Raw genomic sequence first — 25,322 nt, 5'->3', positions numbered from 1 at the left:
GGAATCTTTTGCCCAAGGTGGGGCTTGAACCCACAACCCTGAGATTTAGAGTCTAACACTCTACTGACTGAGCTATCCCAGCTGCCCAACTTTATAACAGATTAATTTACACAGGCTTGATTTATAAAGTTTCTTCCTTTGAACCTAAAAACAGTCTAACAACAACCCAGTGTACATATCTGTTTATATGAGATAAAAAAATAAATAAATTCATTCATCATTTGGTAAATTTCTTGCTAGTGTGTGAATGCTGAGGCAAAAAGATCAGTTTCTGTGAACCATAAGCAGGAGGGGAAGAACACACTCAAAGGCTGGTTGTGAGGGACAGAAGTTACAGGCAAGTCCCTCCCATCTTAAGCAGCTGCTCATCTCCCAGCGCGAGTGCTAGTGGAGAGGGAGAGGTCTCCAGCGGAGACTCAGGAAGTGGTGACCGAGGCTCAGGCAAGGTAGCGGAGCCCATGCCCAGTGTGGGAAGGGAAGTGGGAAGTAAGGGAAGAAGGCCAATCCCTCCCACCCCGGAATTGCGGAGGAAACGACGGGGGTGGAGATTCAGTATCCCGAGACTACTTTGCTGGAAGAAAACGCGCGAATCTCCATTCGGAGGTTCTGACCCCTAACTGACAACATGTACATAGTACTGTTCTGCACTGTAAATAGTCAGCACTAAATAAAAGAATGAAAAGACAACGCCTGGAGGAGTCGTTACTCTAGAGTAGCCGCTACTGCGCCTGTAACACTGGTGATAAGTTTGTATAGATTTTTATTACAGTATTATTAATCTAAGCTAGAAACAATCACAAACAAAGCATTCCTTTTGGCCAAACAATATTTTCTGCTTGGTTACAGCTATTTTCTTATGAATATAAATAATATAATATCAGCCTGTGATCAAAGCCTTCAAATTCCATTTTTATCAAATATAGCAAGGGTGGAAAAATAATATTGTGCTTTCTCTTTTCTTTGGGAAATTATAGCCATTAGAATTTCTGGATGTGTGCGAAGGACACAATTAATTGGAAATCTTATGCTGAAATATCTTAATACGAAATAATCCATATGGTTATTACCCACACCAGAGTAAGGATGGTATGAAAAACTCATTTTTACTGAGAGACATGCTATGGAAAATATTGAGATATTATAGGAACCACTCACCTTTTAATTTCTCCCCTTTTAATGTCTAGTTCGTCACATGCCTTGTCACTGCACCAAGCCCATTCCACTTCATTGGCCTGCTATTGTGGGTGTGGTAAAACTCACAGTAAAGTGATCTCATTTCACATTTTTGTAGTACTAAGCACTTTGTCAGGAGCGAGCCAGCAAGCAGTCAATCAACACATGAAGTAAGTGGAGTTAACTCTTTAACAACAACAACCAGGATCTGCTTAGAAGTTTTAGGCTTAATGAACACAGCAACTCTTTTTCAGTCCCCATCCCCGCGGCTGTCTACGTCCTTTTCCCCGCGGCTGTCTAAGTCCTTTTCTCTTCAGGGTTTTCTCCAAGGAATCTGAGACTGCGCCTGTGGGCCTGTCTCTGTTCCTCTTGCTTCATGTCCCTCCTGGTTCTGGTTGTAGATCAGGGGCAGAAGGGGGAGACACCAGTGTCTCGTCACCAGCTGGACTGCTCTCTGCCACAGACTCGCCCTGCTCACTAAGCCCTGTTACCTCTCCAGCTTCTGACAACCCCCCCCCCCGTCTTCTCCCTCTTCTTCAGGGGTTGGCAAAGTTTTTGTGGCTTGTGCTGGTTCACGGTCCCGCAGACGCCACAGTGGGCCAGAGTGTGCATGTGCACGCATGTGCAAACATTATTTCTGCTGTTCCTTCTGGCAGGGCCGGCTCTAGGGGTAGTCTGGGTGGTATAGGGTGCCGGCCCGGTAGGGGGGTGCTCCGCCGCGCGGAAACCGTGCTGCGCGCTGCGCCCTCCCACCAGCCGTGGCAAGAAATGGAGCGGGGCGGGGGCGCTGGAGTGATCTCCGCACCACGGCGCCAGGGCGCCCGACATGCTTGAGACGGCCCTGCCTTCCAGTGTGGAGGAGGTTTGCGCAGCTTCCCATTGGCTGCAGGAGCTTCCTGCAGCTAATGGGAAGCCGGCCAGCATCACAGAAGGCGGTCCCTGCTCTGCTCCGTGCCCGTGGCGCATGGGAACCGACCAAGTGGGCGGTGGGGGTCCCCGAGTGGGCAGTGGGGGTCCATGGGCTGGTTAAATGGCCCTTGGGCCTTAGGTTGCTGACCCCTGCTCTTCTCCTTCTGACCACTCATCATTGTCCCACCACCAATCCCCTGGCTCTGAGCCGTCTTCCCTTGGGAGTTTCCCAGCTGGTTTCTCCTAACATTCCTCTTTGTCCAACCAGTCCATGACACATTGCCAAGAGGCGGAGGAGACACGGGGGCACAGAAAGCCACTGTAGTGTAGCAGTTAGAATATTGAATTGTGACCTGGGAGGCCAGAGATCTGATCCCCGTTCAGCCATGGAGCTCACTGGGTGATCTGGGGCCAATCACAGTCTCTTGGACTTCTCCACGTCATGGTGTTGTTGTGTGGATAAAATGGAGAGAAGCAGGAAACATGCAGGCTGCCACCACTTTTCATGGTTGAGGGAACCAGGGTCCAATCACACAGGCATTTGCACCAATGTTAGTGTTTCCCCAAAGGCCACTGAAATAGTAGAAGGCAAAAGGGTTGGGAGGGAACAAATGCCCAATTAATTAAGATGTCCATCTGGGAAATGGGATGCAGAAGCCACCAGCTGCTTACTCGTGAGTAGCCTCAGCTCAAACAAGCCGTTTTGGAAATGCTGGTGAGACATTAAGAGTGTTCAGCATTTTAGTGTGAATATCTCCTGTTAAGTACATTGTTTTTGCAACTTTGATTTTCGCTCCCCGTCTGCTGGTGATGGCGCTTAATCCGGAAGTCCTAATGTACACTTCCCTTGCAAGCAGCTTCTCCTAATATTTGCATATGCTATTTTCACTTAATATTTTCATATTATACACATTCCCCACCCCACCAATATATGCCTGTTTGTAAACATTATTTGCTTGAGGAATTTGGGTAAGTGTGAATTTCAAGGGATGACAGTGTTTAGTTCTCACGTTGTTTCAGAAAGTGTGGATTTGAGAAATTCAGATTTAAATGCAATCTAAAATGAATGTGCAGAGGGCTGTATTTCATAGCACAGTATAGGTTGTCATTGTTGCTTCTGTAAGCTGGATATCAACAAGATTTATGTAGGAAATTCTTCCTACAATTTGTATGTAGTATTATAAGGTTAGTGCTGCAGTCTTAAACCCTTTATTATTGCATCGGGTTGAGAGGGAATATGTTCATTTGTTCCATCAAACATCACTATGGTTATCTCTTATCCAACCAGCGAGCTCATTGACAATCTTTAACTTGTTCAATCTAACAGTCCTCTAAGACAAAATAATCAAAATTCCATTTTTGGGTACAATGAGAAAATGAAACCACAAATACCTGCTTAACTGCCATAATTTGTCTGTAGTCTTGATAATCTGCCAGAAAATCCAGCTCTGGTTTTTCAGGATGCTCAGGTGTGATAGCTTTTCAGATGTTTCAGGTTGAAAACTGGGTCATCCATTACTAGGCAGAGCAATTTCCTCCAGTTTTATCGCCGCAAATGAAATTGGTCATTAGAGCTCTGTTGGCAGTGGGCTTTCTTAAAGCATGCTCATTTGTGTCACTAAATTTCCTAATAATAATGTTTCTGATGGGTTATGCAAAATGATAAATAAATGCCCATTTCCAATAAGTGAATTTTACTCGGGTCTATTAGCAGCAGGAATACACAATTTATATTAATGAAAGGCTCAGTTATGGGCTGATTACAGGTGATGGTAGTGCTTTACATATTTTTGATACTAATATTCATAGAATCAGCTAACAACTGGCTGTTTTACTTTCTATATCTGAGGGGCATTTAAATTTTATGTATATTAAGGAGCATGATTCACTTTCTGTGACACTCAGTAAGTTGTGTCTTGCCGTCTCAATACTACAAATTGCTAAAACTTGTCTAATTTCTGCTTTAATTTGCGACTAAAAGAACAAACCACACAGAAGTTTGCAATTCAGTAGAAACAACATTTGTATTTATGTTAAGGTTTTTTTTTCCTAAGCTGAGGACTGCATCAAACATTTGGGAAATGAAAAATCAAGTGGATTGCTAAATTGCAATCCACACATTAGGCAGGGAGGTGCAGATCAGGTCATTTCACAATAGATCACACAAATATTGACTTCTTCAAGCACCCCGATTTTGGGTGATTCTCCCCTCCCACAGAAACCCCCAGAAGATCCACTGGAGAGACTGTGGGGTGTCACAGAAGATATTAAGCAGGGTACAGGAAACTTCCCTTCTGTGCGCTTCCTTATGGTTGTACCAGTGGCCTCAAATTTCCTTCTAACTTCACTTTCTCACGTGCTCACTCTTTTGCATGGGTTTGTTGTCTGACACTAAGGAACTGGGTAGATGGAGAATGAAAACCAACACAGCTGGTAAGCAGTTAGAGCAGTAGGATTATTGACTCTTGTAGTGTTTTTAGGTGGGTTTAGCCCTGGAGGTAAACCTGGGATACTGAAACAACTGATGTTTAACAACTAAAGCTTAATTGTGTCTGCTCAGAAGTAGGTGCCATTGAGTTCAATGGGGCATACTCCCAGGTACCGTAAGTGGGTACAGGATTACAGCATAATTCCATCTACCTAGTGACCCTATGGCGTGCCAGGGTGAGAAGAGAGCAGAAAGGACTCACAACATTCCCCCAGGCATGTCACAGTTACCAAAAATACCTAAGGAAGCTCAAACCGCAAAGGCTGAAAAGATTTTCAACTCTAATAGTCAAATTCAAATTTTGCCAAATGTGAATTTGTGCAAAATGTTGCTTTATGCTCTGTCCTAAGTGATGCCTGCCTACTGTATTTGTATTAAATTGCACTGAGGAGCATTCTGAAACATGTAGGTTTTCCAAATTTGTTTTACCATTTTTTCCCAGTTTAGAAACACCAGACCTGAGGCAAAATATGCTAATGTGTTACATATCCAGCTGTAACTCTGCATGCTCACTTTTAAAGTTATATTACAAATCAAGGAAGACAAAATACAAAAGTTTAAGATTTAGAATTTCTGTGTTCTCTGACATTCATTTGACAGCAATACATCCATTATGCACCGTGTATGAGAATTGTTCTGATAAACTTGGATTGTTCCAGAGTGTATATTCTAGATCATTTCTTTCAGAGAGCTTTCTTTCATATTGTCATTGTTGATTAATTAACAAACATAACATTACTCACAGTTTCTTTTATAATCTTGAGTTTTCAGTAAATTCAAGGCACGCTGCCTTGAAATGGTTCTTAAAAGTCCATTTTATTTTATTTTTTGGTATACGTTTTATTCTTTTCTACAAAGCAAATAACCCAGCTGCAAATGGAATCAAGAAAAGCCAGTTAATGAATTGATCCATTCTGCAGTATGCAAACATTGCCCTTACATGACATTACAAATCGTTTCCATTTCTTTGAAGTCAATAACAATAGGAAGCCACTCAAGTTGCCAAGTAGGAATCAAAAGGGGTCCTGTGTTGCATGCTAACAGTAGTCAAAAATAGCAAGAATGTTCCAGTATTAATATACAGTAGGAGATGAATACCACAATAAGAACCCAGTTTAAACACATTGTCGCTATTCATTTCAAGTGGAAGCCTTCATGTTTAATGCAAGGAACAGTGTCCTATAGTTCACGTGAGACTTGATGGAAGATTCTGCTTTTGCTGTGGTTACTCAGGCAATAGATAGCTCAGCTGCTTAGAGCATGGTGCTGATACCGCCAAGGTTGCAGGTTCGATCCTCATATGGGACAATGGTGTATTCCTGCATTGCAGGGGGGGGGGTGTTGGACTGGATCACTGGGTCTCAGGTTTTTTGGGAGGACCACATTTTTCATCATCCCTGACCACTGGTCCTGCTAGCTAGGGATGATGGGAGTTATAGTCCAAAAACAACTGGACAATATGATCCTCAGGGTCCCTTCCAACTCTATGATTTGATGATTTGACGATTCTATGGCAATCTGGAGGACAATATTGTTCGATTTGTTCCATGTGGCATGTAAGAGCCTGCATGAAATGTATGGCCGATGAAGTTGCAGAATGTTCAATATAGTAGCAGCATGCATTCCAGAGTAGCATCCTTTTAAGTTGGGGTTGCCAAAACCAGACTGATCATTTGTTGAGCAGAGAGGGAGTGATTAGGGCTGGGCAATATATCGTTTTCAGTATTGTAGTATATCACCAGCTAAACATCACGATTTACGGATATATCACAATGTCTGAAATAAGGATGGAGTTATGTAGAGGCATCGGCTGGCTTCACGGTTTTTCCTGCATTGTGATTTTTTTGCATAGTGTGCGTGCGCACACACATACATCATGATTCACAATACAGTGGTACCTCGGGTTACAAACACCTTGGGTTACAAACGCTTTGGGTTACAGACTCCGCTAACCCAGAAATAGTACCTCAGGTTAAGAATTTTACCTCAGGATGTGAACAGAAATCATGCAGCGGTGGCAGCGGGAGGCCCCATTAGCTAAAGCGGTACCTCAGGTTAAGAACGGTTTCAGGTTAAGAATGGACCTCCGGAACGAATTAAGTTCATAACCAGAGGTACCACTGTATATTGACAATATATCACCCAACCCTAATACACATCATGCTTTGTGATATATTGCCAGGTCAAAAATTATGAAACCGATATCACAATATGGGCTTCAAACCTGAAGAATTAGCCATGAAGTCACATACCATTTTAAAAGTGATCAGACAGATTCATTGAGACTCTGTCCATGTGGCTACAGATATTCATGGAGAATTAGATGATCAGTGTCTATAGTTATATGCTACCTCCAGGATCAGAGACAGAGTGACTGAATATTGGTTGCTAGGGAGAAGCAGGATCAGACTGTTGCCCTCACAGGAGTTTATGAGTTTTCGTAGTGTAGTCCACGTTTAACTGACTCACTTCTCTGATGTGCATAGATCCCGCCTAGGTCTCTCTGGTTGATAGCATATCTTATTATGAACAAAACTGTGTCTTTTCTCTCAGTCTAGGTCTTTAAAAATAAGTAAATTTGAGACTGAATGCAGTTATATTTGGAACTAAGCTTGGGGAAATTACAGTACCCTCCTAAGGCAAGATTTCATGAGTGTTCTTTTTAAATGCACATATTAGCCGAAATCACATTTTCCAAGCAAACTGCTGAGCCTTTAGTATTTGTTGTGCATACTACTGCTGAATTGCTACTGTTCCTAATCGCTTTTTGTAGCCCACTTTTTCTACTATTAACAGTCCTATAAAACAGGCCTCATATGATGACATAGTATCAGAGAATAGTGAAAGATAAACTGTGAATAATATTCATTCACTGTTACACTTCTGTGGCTAGATGTTACTCAATTAACACTACATTTATCACAACATTTACTAACCTGAAGTATTCCCATGTTAGAAATATATGTAGATTTCCTCTTCAACAAGTGTTTACACACACAAATCACTACGGAAAACCCACCTGGGGGGTTGGGAGATGGCACTCCTTGAAAATGTGTCCTTGTTTTTAATAATAAAAATAATAACAAAGTTGTGATTTCTAACAATTTCTGAAAATTGTTATCAAATCAAGGAATTTGTGGGCAAATATGATCAGAGAACAGAAGAGCCAGTGCAAATAATCTCATGCGGTTCAATGTAGTTTGAACTTAGACCCTTAATTATAAAATTATTGAAAACTTAGCCTGAAAAGAAGATTTCTCTTGATGTTGCCACAACCATCTACAATAACAATATGAGGAATATCCCTTATAACTTTTGCTAGTCTTCTTGAAACTTTCTCTTCTTTAAAATTCCTCAGTTGCTTGAAAATTTCTCAGTTGCATCTTCAGACTCACCTCAAACTTTTAAGGGGCATTCAGTTAAGTGACATTTGGTGCAGTTATCCTCACTAAAATGAAGTGTCTGCATGGCTTTTCTATGAACTTGAGAAAAATATAAGGGCTCTGACTGCATTATTTTTCATGTAAATACACCGACATATGTTAGTCCAAAGCAGCCTTCCGATTTCAGCATGTGATTCCAATCTTAGAAGGTCATTATGGGGCTAGCCGTAATACCATTCATTGCATGCTTATTTCTTTAACATGCCGTGAATGAAAAACAGTTGACATAAAACATCTGAAAACACCGAGCGATTACTGCTGCTTGTATGGTAAGAGAATACCACTCTTTGGCACTGCCCCAATTCAATCAGGACTCAAGGCCTAGGCTGGATCTAGACATATGAAAGAAGCATTTCAGTTTAAAGCGTTGTAAATTTAAACAGGGAAAACAGGTACCAGTAGATAAAAACGGGACTCCACGTAGCCATCTGGTGGCACAATGTTGTATTACTCATACAATGCATATAAATAGCTTTTCCTTTACCAGTCTAGCTGAGTCCAAAGATTCAGCTCAAATGGTTTTATTGCAGCAACCGGGGGATTATTTATATCCCACCCATCTGGCTGGGTTCCCCCAGCCACTCTGGGCAGCTTACAACATATATAAAACATAGTAAAATTAGAAATTTAAAAATTTCCCGATACATGGCTGCCTTCAGGTGTCTTCTAAAAGTTATGTAGTTCTTTATCTCCTTGACATCCGAAGGGAGGGCACCACAAGACTGACTGATTGGGCACTTGACCCAGTATATATACCCTAAGCTGGCCCAGGCAAACCCCCACCACCACCTGTGATAGGTCACCTTTATGATGCAATTAGCCAATCACAACACTGGCCCTATTTCAGCAGGGATTGGCTGCCTGCCAGCCACCAACATTACCATTGGAGCGTTTTAGAATCCTTCCAGTCTCTCGTTAAGTAGATGAATCTCCTCAGCTCAAGGAGGCATCAAGGCCTAGCAGTGCCTTCATACATAACAAAGAACATGTAACAATTTTGAAGGAAGTATGAAGGAAGTTCAAACAAGGCAAATCCTATTAAGAATGGCCCAAATCCTGTTTAGAACGGAATTGGTGAGTACATACATATTTAGCTGATAAATAGATGTTCTCCTAAAGCCAGATCTGAGGAAGATGGGCAGGGGCAGGAACCATTCTGGTGTAAATGAAACATTTTAGGAAGAGGAATACTAAAAAGATACATGAAAGATAAATAAGGGTGGACAAATGTAGGTCACAGGGCCTGTACTCCATGGAATTAGTGGAGATTGCTAGCTTTTTGTTCCCCTGTTTTTAATAAGTTCTTTTGCATTTGTTTTGGCAGATCAACCTTACCAACTGCAGTCGAGCGAGGAGTTAAAACTGTACTGCTGAGACCTTGGGTGTGGAATCACTTTTGCAGGTAGGAAACAAAAGGCTTTTTTAAGTGTATTGGCTGGGATGTAGACACTTCTGTTTGGTATTTCCAAAGGTTTTTGCTCACTTGATTAGATGTTACAGCACACCCCCGGACCTGTTCAACAGCAGGTCCCTCACCTTATGCCACATCACAAATATTTTTCAAATATCTCCATTTGAAAGGCAATTGACAAGTGGCATGAGAGAGGACATGGGCCCTGATCCATGCTGCTTTGGATCCCGGCCTTTCTCTTTAAATAATATTTATTTAATACTTAATATTTATATTGAAAATGAATTTTCCCAATATCCTCTAAAATGGCAATGCATGCCAGAATGCCACTGGCCTGGAGCTGGGATTCCATGTATCTCCCATGTATTCAATGCACCATGCAAATGCTATTTTGTGAGAGTCACCAACACACCTGGTATTTTTACCCAGTATGAATTATCCTTTCTGCTCCTAGTTTGTGTGTGGATTCGTGTGTCATATATTAATATGCTTGTATTGCCTCACACAAAATGTCATAAACCTGACACCAGAGACACATGCTCCAGAGGTTACCATTGCACAAATGATGTGATAAATATGCATAAATGTCTGTCTCAACTCAGGAAGTGTGTGTAGAGTAGGAACAGTACAGCAGAGCTATGCGAGTGATTGGTTCCTTTTGAAACAGGTGTAAATATGTTTCTGTTCAATGTGTGTTATATATATATATATATATATATATATATATATATATATATATGCGCCTGGAGGAAATGAACTTCCTTTGACAGGGTGTTTATATTTCTGAAAGGACACAAATTCCTTTATAAACATCAGCACTGTCCACCACTGATGGGTTCATTTAGCCTCGTGCTGCCTGTGACTGGCAATGGCTTTCTGAAGTCTCAGACAGTGATCTTTCCTGGCCCTGCTGCCAGAGAACCTTTTAAATGAAGAAAGCAGGGACTGAACTAAGGAACTTGCAGATGCAAAGCATGCACTCTACCACTGAGCTATGGCCCTCTCCTCGGAGCTCTTTCATGGTACATTTCCTGTCATAATTATAAGGCACTGCTTTTGTCAAATGGGATGCATCTCACTTCAGAAGCATACCTCTGAGTTTCCGAGGGAGTGAAAGACAATCATTGGCTTCCTCCTGTTTATTAGCAGTGTGCTGCTTTTGTCCTTGAATTGTTGCTTACAGAATCCAACTGTACAATGAGTTTTGCCTGCATGTTTTGGTGTGCTTTTGATGCTGGGGCACAGGAGCTGTTGACAGCATTCCTTCCGTTCTTCCTTTAAAGTCTGCAGATAGAAGGGTGCCTTAGAAGAGGTACTGCCATCATTTGTGCAGTGGCAATGGTCCTAACTGTGAGGTTAAAGTTCAAACAAATGTGGTGCGGTGCCTGAAGTTGGAGGAGGAGAACAACAGCAATACATACAAAGACCTTGTTGTTGTTGGATCAGTTAAGGGGCCAGTGAAGAAAGGGATCAACCCAGTCCTGCAAGGGAGGCCATGGATGAAACTCCACACTATTTGATAAGAAATCCGATATTGTAATGGATATTGAGGATAGAACTCCACATCATAGGGGAGGCACAGGGAGGAAACAAGGTCAGGAGGGGGCCACAGTCAGAAAAAGTTTGAGAAACACTGTGTTAAAGCACCTCTCCCCCCTCACCTTCTGTTCTGTGCATGCTTCCAAGTGCACTATTTTGTGATCTCTTGGCTCAGCGCCCTGTGCAGGGGGGGGCACTCACTCTGCCCTAAACCTGGCACTGTTCTCCCTTACGTTGCTTTCTTTGGGACCAGCAGAAAACTGAATGTGAATGGATAGCATTGCTAATACACAATAAGATTGTACGATTAAGAGCTGGTGTGTGTTGGTGTGTTCCTTTACATCAGGCCAATCTCGCTTAGCCTTTAATTATGCTGTCAGTAGCTGAGAATGCGGAGTGGGTTCTGGAACAATAGAAGTTGGGCGGTTTCGGCTGAGTTTTTATTCAGCTTGTGCAGCTGTTGTCCCAGTCATGTTCCTTTCAAGTTAGCATGACAAGTGATCATCCGGGGCATCATATTGCCACCCACTCTTGAGAGAATCTTCCCTCATCCCCTCAAACATAAAATGCAATGCTCACACAGAGAAATCGCTCCCTTACGATCAGAGGAATGCTGCGGGAGGCATGAAGAAGCTGCCCTGTTGTAGGACAACAATCCACAATTTGCTTTATAGATGTCTCTGTAATTTAAACAGCAGGCAGAACCAGCACACGGTTGTAGATGCTGGGGGAGGGGGGGAAGGACACCCAGAGACTCATAAATCATGGGGAGGATTAAAAGCAATGAGCATTTATCTTCTTAACCCTGTAAAGCAATACTGCAAAGCCAAGGATTACAACTTGCTGTGCATGTAATCTTTGTTTGGGGATAAAAGGTGTTGAGGCTTTATTTCCTCATTTGCTTTTGGTTTTTTTCTTCTTCTTTAAAAAAACCGATTCTCTCAATTAACAATGATGCATGCCTGTTGGGGAAGGGAGGGAAAGAGGGGGGGGGGAGGAACCCAATTGAAAATGTATTACTTTAACACTAAATGAGGGGACTTTAAAGCTAGAAGTGAATGTAATTGGACAGCCACCTAAAGAAGAAAGAAGAAAGGCCGCCATGTGTCTAGCTCTGAGCTACCTTCCACATTTCATAGCATTTAATCTTGTCCCCAAGACACCATAGTAGTCCATGTTTCTCTGTTATAGTACTTCCACATGAGATTGTGTCCAAAGCTTCTTCTTTAAGGGTATTTTGTATACCGTGTCTCCTTAAGTGCTTTGCATCAGTTATTTTCACCATGCTTTGAAAGGGCAAAAGCAGGGGGGGGGGACCTGAACAACCAAGGGGCAAGTGGGAACTCCACTGCCCAGTTTATGTGTAAAGGAAATCTGGCCATGGGCTTGCCCACACTTCCATTCGTCCAACTGCTTTCCCCTGGGAAAACCCACTATTTACCACTCAATCAGAGCAGATGTCAATGGGTTTTTCTGTGGATTGATGTTTGCTCTGATTCAGAAGGAAAAGACATGTTTTCCCGGGAAAAACAGTGGGTCAAACCTACACTCATTTCGTAATAGTGCAAGTGCCAAACAGACTAGTTTAGTGGTTCCAAAACATGCACTTACTAAAAGATTCCAGGCTTGTCTTACATGTAGAAATGCAAGTATGAGTGGAAAGAATGTGATTCTATCTGTACGGTCAAGCTCATGCCATCTTACCCAGCCACAGTGGCAATGAATCAACTGGAACGTTGTAGCCTTTAAAACTCATGCTGTTGAAGGAGTCCCTTCTGCATGCCACAAGTCTAGTCCAGAGTTTCTACCATTCCGAAGCTGCTCTTTGGGGTCAGTTGTGTCTTGTCCCTCTTGAAGAGGGCAGGCAGTATGTAGCACAGCTCTGGAGACATATGCGGAAGTGTAAGCCTGACTCTGCACTATAGCTGGAGCCGTGAGTGGTTCAGAAAAGGTTAACTAACCATAAAAATAAATAATGAGAAATAAGTGTCATATTGGTTTAACCGTACATTGAAAATAACCACCAGCTGGTGGGAGGAGCAGGCTAATTGTCTGAATCTGCTTAAACACAGAGTCACTGAGGACGTTTTCATAATAATATTTCTTATCTGTGTTTGCCTGAGCTTGAGTGTCGACTAAGGATTCCGAGCTCCTGTGTTTTGATTTGATACATGATGTCCAATCACAGAACATTTCAGGATTTGGACCTCTGCCATTGGCCCTTGATTCACAGCTTGGAAGTTTAGACAGCAAATCATGTTTGGAGTGGGAGTGGCCCAGGCTTTCAGGAATGTATATAAGCAGTTGCTTTGCCCCTGTTTCCCAGTTGCGTAGTTCAGTAAAGGTTATTGCTGTGTCTTGCCTTGTGGGAACCCACCTACACTTCAATATTCATGTCTCTTGGAGGCTCTGATTGTCAGGAAGTCTAAGGGTTTCGGAATTTCAGTTTCCTTCAGTGACTTGTTGGAGTTAGGCAAACCTAAAATCACTGAAATGATTTTAGCTAGACAGAGCTAGCTAACTCCATATAGGATTTTTTTTTAAAAAATGGTGACCTTAAGTAACTTGTTTTGTTTTACAAGTAGAGTCAGTGGGAACCACCTAGGCACACAGACTGTCAGCATTAGTCTCAAAACAGGATCAGTCCCCAACTCACTGAAAGAAGAAGAGAAGAAGAAGAGTTTGGATTTGATATCCCGCTTTATCACTACCCTAAGGAGTTTCAAAGCGGCTAACATTCTCCTTTCCCTTCCTCCCCTACAACAAACACTCTGTGAGGTGGGTGGGGCTGAGAGACTTCAAAAAAGTGTGATTAGCCCAAGGTCACCCAGCAGCTGCATGTGGAGGAGCGGAGATGCGAACCCGGTTCCCCAGATTACGAGTCTACCGCTCTTAACCACTGCACCACACTGGCTTTTTGTAGCATCTCTTTGTAGTGTAGTATGCTGTTTGCTAGGCAGATTCTCTTGCTGGCCAAATTCCAGCAGCAGGGGAATTCCATCCGCAGGTGCAAGCAAGGTAAGGCACCTTAATGTAAACAGCTCTTCATTTTAGATTTAAAAATGTGATTAGGGGACACTAATGTGGGCAATAGAAAACCTTTCCCCTTCAACAAGCAAAAAAAGGCCAATCTTTACATTTGGAACAATGGCAAATGTGGAGTCTGAAGTTCCTTGTTATGGAACAAACCATATCCCAATGTTTTACCAAGAATATCTTTTCTCCTATCCAACACTTGAGAAACAGTTGAGACCAAACCCTAAGCTCGGCATGGGGCAGTCATTTCAGCTTCCAAGATGGGAAGCCTTCCAGATTCCACTACTGGAAATTCAGGCAGGGGAATAGAGTAATACTATACTGCATAAGTCAATACTCAGTTGAACAAATATGAGTTTATGCAAATCACCATATGTCTTGTGAGACAGGCTCCAGCTAATAATATTTCACTGTCTCTTCCTTTTTGTGCCGCATAAAAGTCAACAGGCCCATCTGATCACTATCTGATGTCATTGGGTATGTGAAATGTAATGGAAGCTTCAACTCAGTTCCTAATAGCCAAAAGGGTTCCTAAAAAGTTATAATCAAAATTAAATGGCACCTTGAGTGAGTGAGCATATTGTTTTTAAATATGTGTTTGGGAAAGTGCTTAAATACGGGGTCAAAGATCTATCCTTGCACCCAATTCTTTCCCCGATACAGTTGGGTACAAGTACTTTCATCATTCTCTGTATTGGAAAAGGAGAATTATATTAAAATAAATATCTTTGAAATTCAAACTTGGCTTGAAATTGTGCACCAGAAAATGCAGTTAGTCCCTGAGAACAAAATATCCTTAACTAATAAGTAAACCTCCTCAAGAGACATAATCAGGGCTATTCCTGAGCTACTTCAAAATAACTTCTGGGCATCACATGATGGAGTGTTCTGTATTAAAAACTAACAAAAACAACTGCCCTGGACATAGTCAAGCATAGCCTTGTTTGAGGTATATTACTTTTGGATGTACAGGATTTGTTTCCTATAAAGAAATATTCAACCATGCTACATCCCACCCAGCTGCAATCTGAAATGGAACAGTCCAAGAATAGCTTCACCACTTCATTTGTGAAAATTTGAAGAGAATTTAATCCTATTTGGGATGAGATAATATTTCATAAAATGGTCTTTTTAAAAATACAATTTGTCGTTATTGCCATTGAGATGTGTGTTGATATTACAATATGCTCCTAGGATCATTGGCATCAAAATGAAAGAGAGGTTGGCTCACCATCCCTCAAGAGACTCCGCTATACTTTTCAGTCATAACAACCACAAAGGAATGCCTTGCTTATAAGACTGTTGAAAGTATTAATTGCTTTAAAAATGTCTGCCTATATTGCCCTTACTCTGAATTTGTCCTTGTTGATAGCACATAACCAATTCTGATTGGCTATATAGCACCATTATGTTGACCATGGAATCTCCTTTGTACATAATGCAATAAGAAGAAGCACTAACCAGGTTAGGGGTTGGGAATGTCACTGGGGTAGACCTAACTATGGAGTGAACAATAGCACCAGACAGGCTAAATATGGGGAAAATATTATCACAATAAAAATGCAACCAGAGGAAGAATACTATGTAGAAACCAGTGGGATGGTGATGGGGAAATGAGCCATGACAGCAGCTCTGCACCTTGTTCTCTCACTTTCTTATTGTGCTTAATGAGTTATATTTGTTATCCCACTGCAAGGCGATAAACCTCTCTATCTTCACTCTATTCACCTCCACTTTGGGTCTCTGGAAATGCCATCTTTTGTATTGCATTCTGTATTACAACAACACAGCAAAGTAAATGTGTACTCTCAGCTCTCAACCCCATGGATTAAAATTGTCACACACTGATTAAATTAATTAGTTTTGATCTGCAGGAAGGTGCAACTATCTGCCCCCAACTAAGGATGCATCATTATCCCTTAGATGGTAAGATTGTATGGCAGACTTCATAAAGGTTTCAGCCTTCACCTTTACTTTGAGTCAACTGTTGTAAAAGCATATTCAAATCATTCTGTTGCATTTCTAACCATGTTCTCATTGGGGTTACATTCTTCATGTTCCTCATCGGGGCTGATGTAATTCAAGCCAAATTGCCTTATAACAAAAGCATATGAAATCATAGTGTTAACATTTAACAAGATTTGACACAAATCTAATACAGAGAAGTAGCAAAACCGACAGCTAAGTAAGTCTTCAAACAGATCCTGACACTTCTTATTGTCTGCCTTTCCGCCCCTTCCAGTTATTCAGCAAACAATAAGAGTTTGAAGTCAGAAAAGCTTCAAATCACTTATGAGTGGTTTATGAAAGATTGTTCCAGGGGTGGCTATACCTGAGAGGAAGAATGGGATGCAGGCCAACTTCTCTTCTTGTTTTTCTTCCCCAATGTACTAAGGGACAATTTTAGGAGCAGATGACCCAGCTGATGCCCTGGTGTGCCGTGCTTGGGAGACAACTGTCAGGCTCCCAACTCAACACACCACTCAACTGTTGCAAGAAATAGTGCAAAGGTTTCATCTTCACTAGGTGCTGGTGCTAACAAATAAAGCTGTAAAGAGTTCGGAACCCAATTACCTGAAGGAATATTTTCACCTATGTTACCCATACTTTATGAGACCATCTTAAACTCATTTGTCTGTTAGCACTTGGATCTTAAGTGAAAAGTAAGATTCAGGAGTACCCCAAGACTACACATCTGGTCCTTCAGGGAGGTCTGTAGCTCTATCCAGAACAGCCTGTCTATGAAAACCTACAAACCCCACAGATGATATTCAACTTCAATTTAGTTCCAGTAATTATATGCTAAATTCTTGAGCATTGCTTGCTTTTATGAAGTTCTATCCTTCTGGTGCCATTGTATCCATCTTGTGTCCTTGAAGCAGGACCCTGGAGGAGATTCCCCCCCCCAATTCTCTCCCAACCCTATAGTCTCCATCATCCCACTGAAGCTGCTCCAGATACGATTTTTGGAGGCTGCAGGAGCTGTAGGGGAGAAGCTGAATTGGCCATTGAATCCTATTGCTTTAATCCTATTGCCTGTGGCAGCCCATAAAAAATTGTCGGTAACATCTGATATGATGGCATACTAGATGGTAATAAGAGAAATAATAACTGATCATCACAACCATATGTACTGTCCTATAGGGGCAAATGAAGCCATATTCTATGACCTACATGGACAAATGATGCCAAGTCTAGTCAAGGTAAAGATGCGAATAAGCAAAGCAGAAGCAGAATAACCTGGCACCAAGTTAAACCATATTGGGGGAAGGGACCACAACCGAAAGAGTGATGTTGCACTCATATCCTGCTTGTGGGTTCTCATAGGCTTATGGTTGCTTATTGTGTGTACAGGAGGCGGAATTAGATGGGCAATTGGTTTGATCCAGCAAGACACTTCATATGTTTTAAAATGTTTGGAGATGTGAGCGTATTTAATTCTGGGAAATTAATTTGGCTGCGTCAAACGTCTTTCAAAGTGAGTATTGCAATTATGGCATAGTAGCAACTCAACAGTCTCTAACAGGATATTTGTTAAGACAACTATCTGGTATACAGGAAATGCTAACAATGAGGGTTATGCTTCAGACTTATGACAGCCATGTATGAGAGGCTACTCCCCAGGTACCCAGTTTTGCAGGAACCAAGAGCTTTGTAGAACGGTGCATATCGGCAATAGTAACCATGTTTTGCTCTGCTAATCAATAAAAGCCTCACTTTAAAAGACGCTATTACCTTAAGATCAAAGTGAAGTGATTGACACATTTGAAAACCCAGAGCAGCCCTCTGCTGCAGCAAGGTAAAAAGGTAAAAGGTAAAGGGACCCCTGATGGTTAGGTCCAGTCGCGGATGACTCTGAGGTTGTGGCCCTCATCTCGCTTTACTGGCCAAGGGAGCCGGTGGGTCGTGGGCAGCATGACTAAGCCACTTCTGGCGAACCAGAGCAGGGCACAGAAACGCTGTTTACCTTCCTGCCAGAGTGGTACCTATTTATCTACTTGCACTTTGTGCTTTCGAACTGCAAGGTAGCAACTGACAAATTCCATGCCTTTGCATAGAAATTTCAATTTGCTTGCATGAAATAACAACATGGATTGCATAAAATATCAGTGTGGATTGTGTGTGTGTTTGCATGTTTTAAAAGATATAGTACTATTTTTAAAAGATACAGTGGCTAGGACACTGGGACCATTTACAGGAACAAAACTTCTACACTTCTAGGAGGAGAGCAACTCTGCTATTCCTCCTCTTGAAAAGTTGCATGTTAGTCAAACACGCCTACAGAATACCTAACTTTTGCTTTCAGCAGTTGACTGGTGTAATGCACTAGTGAAATTTGAAGGGCCACTTCTGGAGGGCCACAGGTTTTTCAATCATCCAATAGTACAAGAGCTCTCACTCTATTAACCAAGCCAAGAGTTGGCTGGTGCTGAAATAGAGCAGGCTCTGATTCCTGCCTAAAAAGCCAATTATCTGCTGCTCCTCATTGGGAAGCCACTAGGTAGCTAGTGTTGGGAGATTCATTCCCCATGTGCAGTCATAGGTTTGTTGTCCGTCATATGACTGTATATGTTTTCATTCCACAGAGTGGAAGTGACGTAGACAGGATGTTTGTCTTATTGTGTTCCTAAGTGGAACTGTTGTTCCTTTGTTCTTTCTCTTTGCTGCCTGTGAAGCTAGAGAGAGGGAGCCATGATGAAGAGCTCTGTGTGTGTTTATATGTAAATAAAGTAGATTAGCAAAGATGCTGTACTACTGAGTTCTGTTACGCAACTGCACAACCTCTGCGGATCCCTAAAATGTGCTGGTGTCTTCTGGCACCATTCGCTGTGATGTTCGGGGCTGGAGAATGCTTATGAAGCTCCCGAACGATCGCCCAGGAGGCGGAGAACATGCCAGCTGGGCATGTTTTTCTGCCAGGGTCTACTCGTAAGTAGGCCTTTTCCTGACAGCTAGATGCTTCAGAGCCATTGCTAACTCCCACCCCCCTCCACACACAAACATACCACAGAAAATGGATGGTACAGTTTTGGATTGGAAGGTTTAATGTAAATTGGGCTTTCAGATTAATGGTCATCAGTTGTTTTCTTTACAGAAGAAAAGCACCTTGTAACTTTTACACTTGCCTTTTTTATTATCCCCCCCAATACTGGCTATATAATATTAAGCAAGGATGCAGGCAACTTTCACTGTGTTATGAAAAATATTTTATTGTGCCAAAGTAATTCCAGAATGGCTAAAACTTGTATATGCGGATTCCAACGCCAGTCAAAGCAAATGGGAAATTCTGTAGAAAATAAGGAGCTAACAGGCTGCTCAACAGCACTTATGTTTTGAAGTCATAATAATACTTTTTTAAAAAAATCACAAAAAAATCAGTGATTTGGGGAGTTCAAACCATGCACTCAAATCAATTTATGGCCTGTATATATTTAATTTCCATTTGTGTGCATGTGTGTGTAGCTTTTCAGATGGGATTATTCATTGTACTTAAAAACATAATGCCTATGACAAGCTGTATCTTTCACCACAGGCGTTCAAGGGTTTTATAACATTTTATATAATGCATATTTTTTTCTTCCATAAAGCTTTATTGCTATTTTTATAGGACATAATATGTACTCAATGGACCATAGCAGGCAGAATACCCATAATAGTCCATCATGGAAATGCCTATTTAAATAATTTCTAAAAGTGCATAATGCACAGTAATTGAAAGTCTATCAACCCTAATTCTGCCACTCTCTTACTGATTCACATACGGAAAATAATACATTATAATAATACATTATGGGGTCACCAGCTTCAATAGTATGAATTGTTGATTTAAGTCTGAGTTTGACTGGGTTGGAGACTTTAAGGCATCTTTTTTATAGCTATATAGAGATTTATTTCAATAATTAAATAATAAATAATAAAAAATTACATTCACAAATCTATGTATAATCACAAAGTAACATAAACAGAACAAAAATTAAAGAAACTTTTCAATTTAATCTGAAATGTGCTTTAATCTGAAATCTTGTATATTCCTATGCTACTAATGTATGATCCATTCATATGTGACTTTATTGCAAATTTAAAATGAGGTTTCAATAGGCAAATAAAGAAATGTTGGCATTTATTAGCAAATAAGAGTTGTAAAATGATGCCAACAAAGCAGTGTTTCCTGTATTTTTGATAGCAGTGGGTCCCTTTCCCCCAAAATTAAAATCAGAGAAACATTCATACTTCAAAACTTTCAGGTGCATACCCTTCAACATTTATCAGATGAAAATAGGGGTGCCCTATTCTATTATTATTTATTTATACCCCACCCATCTGACTGGGTTCCTCCGTCCATTCAGGGCAGCTTCCAATAAATATAAAAACATAATAAAACATCAAACATTGAAAAACCTCCCTATACAGGGCTGCCTTCAGATGTCTTCTGAAGGTTGTATAATTACTTATCTCCTTGGCTCATGGGCTGCATAACTCAATACCCTCCAACATTTCTCTAATGAAAATAGGGACGTCCTAAGGAAAATAGGGACACCTGGAAGGTCTGCAGCTGTGGTAATTTATGCAGGGACACAATGCTCAGATTCCTCCAAGTACTGTATATGTAACTTTGTTGAACCTCTGCACTGTGTGCCGCCTCTCCTGGTATGTCCCACAGAGGGCCCTAAGGTCCATGAATAATAATAGCTTAAGGGTCCTGGGCCCTAAAGAACCCAGATTATCCTCCACCAGGGCCAGGGCTTTTTCAGTGATGGCTCCGACCTGGTGGAATGCTCTCTCCCACAAGACTAGGGCCCTGCAGGACTTGATCTCCTTCCGCAGGGCCTGTAAGACAGAGCTATTCCACCTGGCCTTCAATTTGAATTACCCTGATCCTCCATTCCCTTTTCCCTTTCCTTTTTCTATAAAGAAACCCTTCTGGGACCCCACATTTAAACTCTTCCCTGGTCTCCTTGCTGGCCCTAGCTGGACCAACTTGGCCAGTTAGCCCTGGTGATCACTTGATGTTTACTAAACTGGGTTCCCCCCCCAAAAAAATGACCCTGAATTTTTTGAATTTAATTGACTGTTTTCAAACTGTTTTTTAAGTCGCTTTTAATCAATGTTTATATTTGCTGTTAGCCGCCCTGAGCCCTGTTTTCAAATCGGGAAGGGTGGGGTATAAAATATTATTATTATTATTATTATTATTATTATTATTATTATTATTATTATTCACATACACCCCTTGGAAAGATGCAGCAGAACTACCCACCCTCAGTGGAGTCTGATAGGATGAAGGCAAGGTTAAGATGGTGAATTAAAGTGAGGCAGCAAGCTGACTCCTTTTTGACTTATGGCAGCCAGTAATCATAAGCATGTCTACGCAGAAGTCTTACTGGGTTCAATAGGACTGACTGCCAGGTAAGTGTGTGTAGCATTGCAGGTTCCAATAATTTCTCATGGTGCACAGTTTTGGAATTACTGTCCTAGAGAAAGCTGGATCTTTAATATGTAGAGAGTCTGCTGCAGGCCTCCAGACCTTTACCATCCTTCATGGGCTACCATAGTCTCTCTTTGTTTCCTCCACATGTGAAAAGGTTGCAGTGCCCTTGGGAACATATCAAGAACATTCCTTTACTATTGCAGAACCACAGGTAGCCTCAGAAATTTGAGATTACAGGAAGTGGTTTAGGGCAAAGGGCGCTGCTTTCAGAAAACACATCTATGACATTCTTTAAGCAACTTGTATCTGTAGATCATTCCAAAGTTTCCTGATGCTAATCTAGGTGGAATATCATAGTCCACATATGTGTATGAGCAATGGAAATGTTGATGGGCTCAGTAGCGTGTCTTTCAGCAGTTTCTGAGCCTTTGCAAATACCTGACCTTGCTCCCTGCTGATGTGAGCTATGTGCGGATGCCAGCTTTGAGAAGACATCCATAGCTCATTGGGAGCTACAATCACAACTACTAATTGAACTATTTTCCCTTGGAAATTTGCCGAGAAGCATTTTGGCAGTTTCCTATTCCCACATCGTGGATCTGCAAGTTATTGTTTGCTGTTTCATGCTGGTAGCACTTAACTGATGTGAATTCAGCTGTTGCATTATCAGCTTGAGTTCCAGATATTGAACAATGATGCAGATGCTATTAATCAAAGCCTGTGATCCATTGGATGCACTGTTGAATGTAAATCCAGCACCGCTCTTCTTGGAAGTGTGGTCTGGGTAATTTGTGCACCGAGTTAATGTTCACATTAAAACAAAGTAAATCCATTAGTCTCCATGCCGTTAAACTGAATTCTCCAAGCATGCTAACACTGTGTTGTCCCATTTGTGGGGTAAATCTTTCAGCAGGGAGATGGGATGAAGATTTACGCCAGCACTTTAGATCACTTTAGTCTTTACCACTTGTTAGTAGATGGAATCCTCCTTATTGAGGGTCCTGGTTGTACGCAGGCCCCTAGGACTCCCCACAGATCTGTTAGGGGTGTAGCCCAAGCCCTAGCTTTGGCCTCGGGATCACGCCAGACTGTTTGGGCCAATCGCGGGAGGTGGCGTGACCCCCGGGGTCAATAAATATGGCAGCGTGATGAAATTTGGGGCACTTGCATTGCACTGCTGAACACCCTCCCTATCGTTAGACGGTGCTGCTCTGGCTTTGCTTTGGGTTGCCTGTTTTGGAACCTTGCTGGGTAGGATTTTTTTTCATTTGGCAGATTGGCTATAGCCACTTGGTTTTTGCCTCCCCTCAGCAATTGTCACAACTTGTAAGGCATTGGCTTATTGAAATGTGGGGGAGAGGAGGTGCAGCCATCACCTGCCCCTCCAGGAACAGGGTATTCCGGTAAAGGAATCTGGGGGGTCATGGATCTCGTCCAAAGCCTGCTTGAGGGGCTAAGGCCATGCCAGGACAATAGGAACCCCAGAGGTGAGCTTCAGTTGGTCTTCATAGATGTTGCTCCCTCATTTGGTGTTTATCCTTTCACACTACCAGCCAGAGTGGTGTGGAGTCAGTTAGAGTCTGTTGCCAATGCCTAAGCCAATAACACTAACTTTGCTATATTCAATAAAGTTGTGGCCAAAAAAAAATCCCCAATAACTTAAACTAAAATAAGTGTCCGTGTGAAATTATTTCGGGTGGGGGCTCTTGGGCGCCTCAAAGTGCAATTAGAATCTACACAACAAGAGAAAAGATGGTGCCTTAAATAGTCCTTAAGGGTCCCCCTCCCTGCTTTCCTACCTTCTGTGGTGGTTTTTCTGACTGTGACCTTTTCTAGCATTGCAGGTTGCATGGGTAAGTTCAGTTAGATACCACTTGGAGACCAGCTTGCATTTGTCTAAGATTATACTGTTGGTGGTTTCCTTTAGTTTTGTTGTTACATCCTGCTCTTCTTCTAAGAGCAGTGTACAAAAAAAATTCCCAGGTGGCCTGACACCCAGGAGCACCTGACAGAACTCGGTCATAATTGTGTGCTTTCAAGTATTTCCGATGCAATAAACCATACATGCAACTGGGTTATATTATATGCTATGGAAAGCCGATGTAGGTGAGCTCCCACAGACTCGAATGAGATTGGGCCCAGAAATTATGAACAAAAGTTGAGAACACAGAAAGGAGAAGAGGGGGGGGTATTGTCTACCTCTGAATCTTAAATTTCCCCATTTTGTGTGCCCTCTTGCATGAATATCCCAATCCCATTGCCTAGGGATTGGTACCAATTCTATTAATGCCCTTTGGATTTGATATCCCGCTTTATCACTACCCTAAGGAGTCTCAAAGCGGTTAGCATTCTCCTTTCCCTTCCTCCCCCACAACAAGCACTCTGTGAGGTGAGTGAGGCTGAGAGACTTCAGAGAAGTGCGAACCCGGTTCACTAGGTTAATAAGTCCACCACTCTTAACCACTACACCACATTCTCCCATTAAAAATGTTCATGTGGTGAAACAATTATGGGCAGAGAATTTTTTATTTTATTTTTACATTCGCTTTGTTCTCTAGGCTACGATTTGAGAAATAAGAATGTGTCCATGCACATTGGGGGCGGGGGAATCATATTTTGTGAAATAGGAGGCCTTAAGGGAGTAGATACTACAAAAGGATGTGGGGACTTTTTTATGAGTTGTTGAATTATGTTGCAATTTCCTAGAGCTGCCAGCAAAATATAAGCAACGTTTGAAGTGAATCTGGGAGTGATGCCTCAGGCATTTTGAGGAATTTTGAGGGGAGACTGAAGAGCTTACATAATGAGAGTAGTGAAGTGGTTCAGAATGGAAGATTTGTACATTCCTAGATAGATTTTCCACCAGAGTTTGGCTTAAGTGAAATTTGAAGCAAATGTGGTGGTCTTTTGGTGCCCAAATAAGACTTTCAAACTAGCTTCTTAGCAAGTTTCATGGATTTGCCTGCAGCGCCTCCAATGAATATGCCTTTCTTTTTTGTATTCTAAAGCTTCACTACGTAGTTTCTGGAAATATATAAACTGATATAAGACCAATAAAAATGTTTTGAATTCAGACACTCCAAGAGACAGTTTTGCTTGTAAATGGGTGCCATAAATATAAAACACACAACAAAAGTCATAAGCTATAAAGGTTTTCAATGCATTCATTGAAGAAGAGCGGGGTACCTCTTTACAACACAATGTAATGTGCTCATTTCTACATTGCACCAATAAAACTATATGCACGTACAGGTAGAGATAAATTACATATACGAGTCAACATATACTAGACCTCACCTTATAAGTGATTGGAACACCCTAGTTAGAGTAAAAATGAAAATATTCTGGCTAGGATCATAATATGGTGAAAAAGTTCAATGTCAGGGAAAGATTTCACAATTCCCCCGTCAGGAAAAAATATGGGGAAAGCTTCAGAAACACTCTGAAAGTAATCAGTATATTTCGTGCATTTATTTTTATTGTGTTGCAAGTGAGAGTGAGAGAGAGAAAGAGAGAGAGAGAGAGAGAGAGAGAGAGAGAGAGAGAGAGAGAGAGAGAGAGAGAGAGAGAGAGCATACTGCTTAATATTGTAACAATCTCTGAGTGGTGTACTCAAAGTTAACTGAAGCATATTATGTTAAGAGAATGCACGTATTAGAGATGAGCATGACCAGCTCCCTGGTTGTCATTCAGAACATCCTCCATGAGTTGGAAGGAGATCTTATCTGGTAGGGAGCCTTTGGAACTTTGTGGGAGCTCTCTGTGTATTTAAGAATATTGTAGGAAATATCACATATTTACTTAAAACTAGCGCAGAACACTTGTAGATACCTTACAAGTTGCATGGTTTTCTGAATGTCTCCAAAGGATGATCCTGCCCCATGGGGGGAAACC

At 41.7% G+C, this 25,322-nt stretch overlaps 1 protein-coding gene across 1 annotated transcript in view; it reads left to right on the top strand.

Annotated features, from left to right (window-relative positions):
* The first annotated feature begins 9,329 nt into the window (after positions 1–9,329).
* CDH12 (cadherin 12) overlaps positions 9,330–25,322 on the top strand; it is a 432,344-nt gene continuing 416,351 nt past the window's right edge. The window contains exon 1 of the mRNA XM_035126166.3: positions 9,330–9,415. The gene's annotated coding sequence lies outside the window, so the exon portion shown is untranslated. The remainder of the gene's footprint in view (positions 9,416–25,322) is intronic.

The sequence above is a fragment of the Zootoca vivipara genome, chromosome 8, assembly GCF_965207765.1.
Source record: "Zootoca vivipara chromosome 8, rZooViv2.hap1.1, whole genome shotgun sequence".
Lineage (NCBI taxonomy): Eukaryota > Metazoa > Chordata > Lepidosauria > Squamata > Lacertidae > Zootoca > Zootoca vivipara.
Note: the sequence above shows the minus strand (reverse complement) of the source record. Positions and strands in the feature narration are given on the sequence as shown.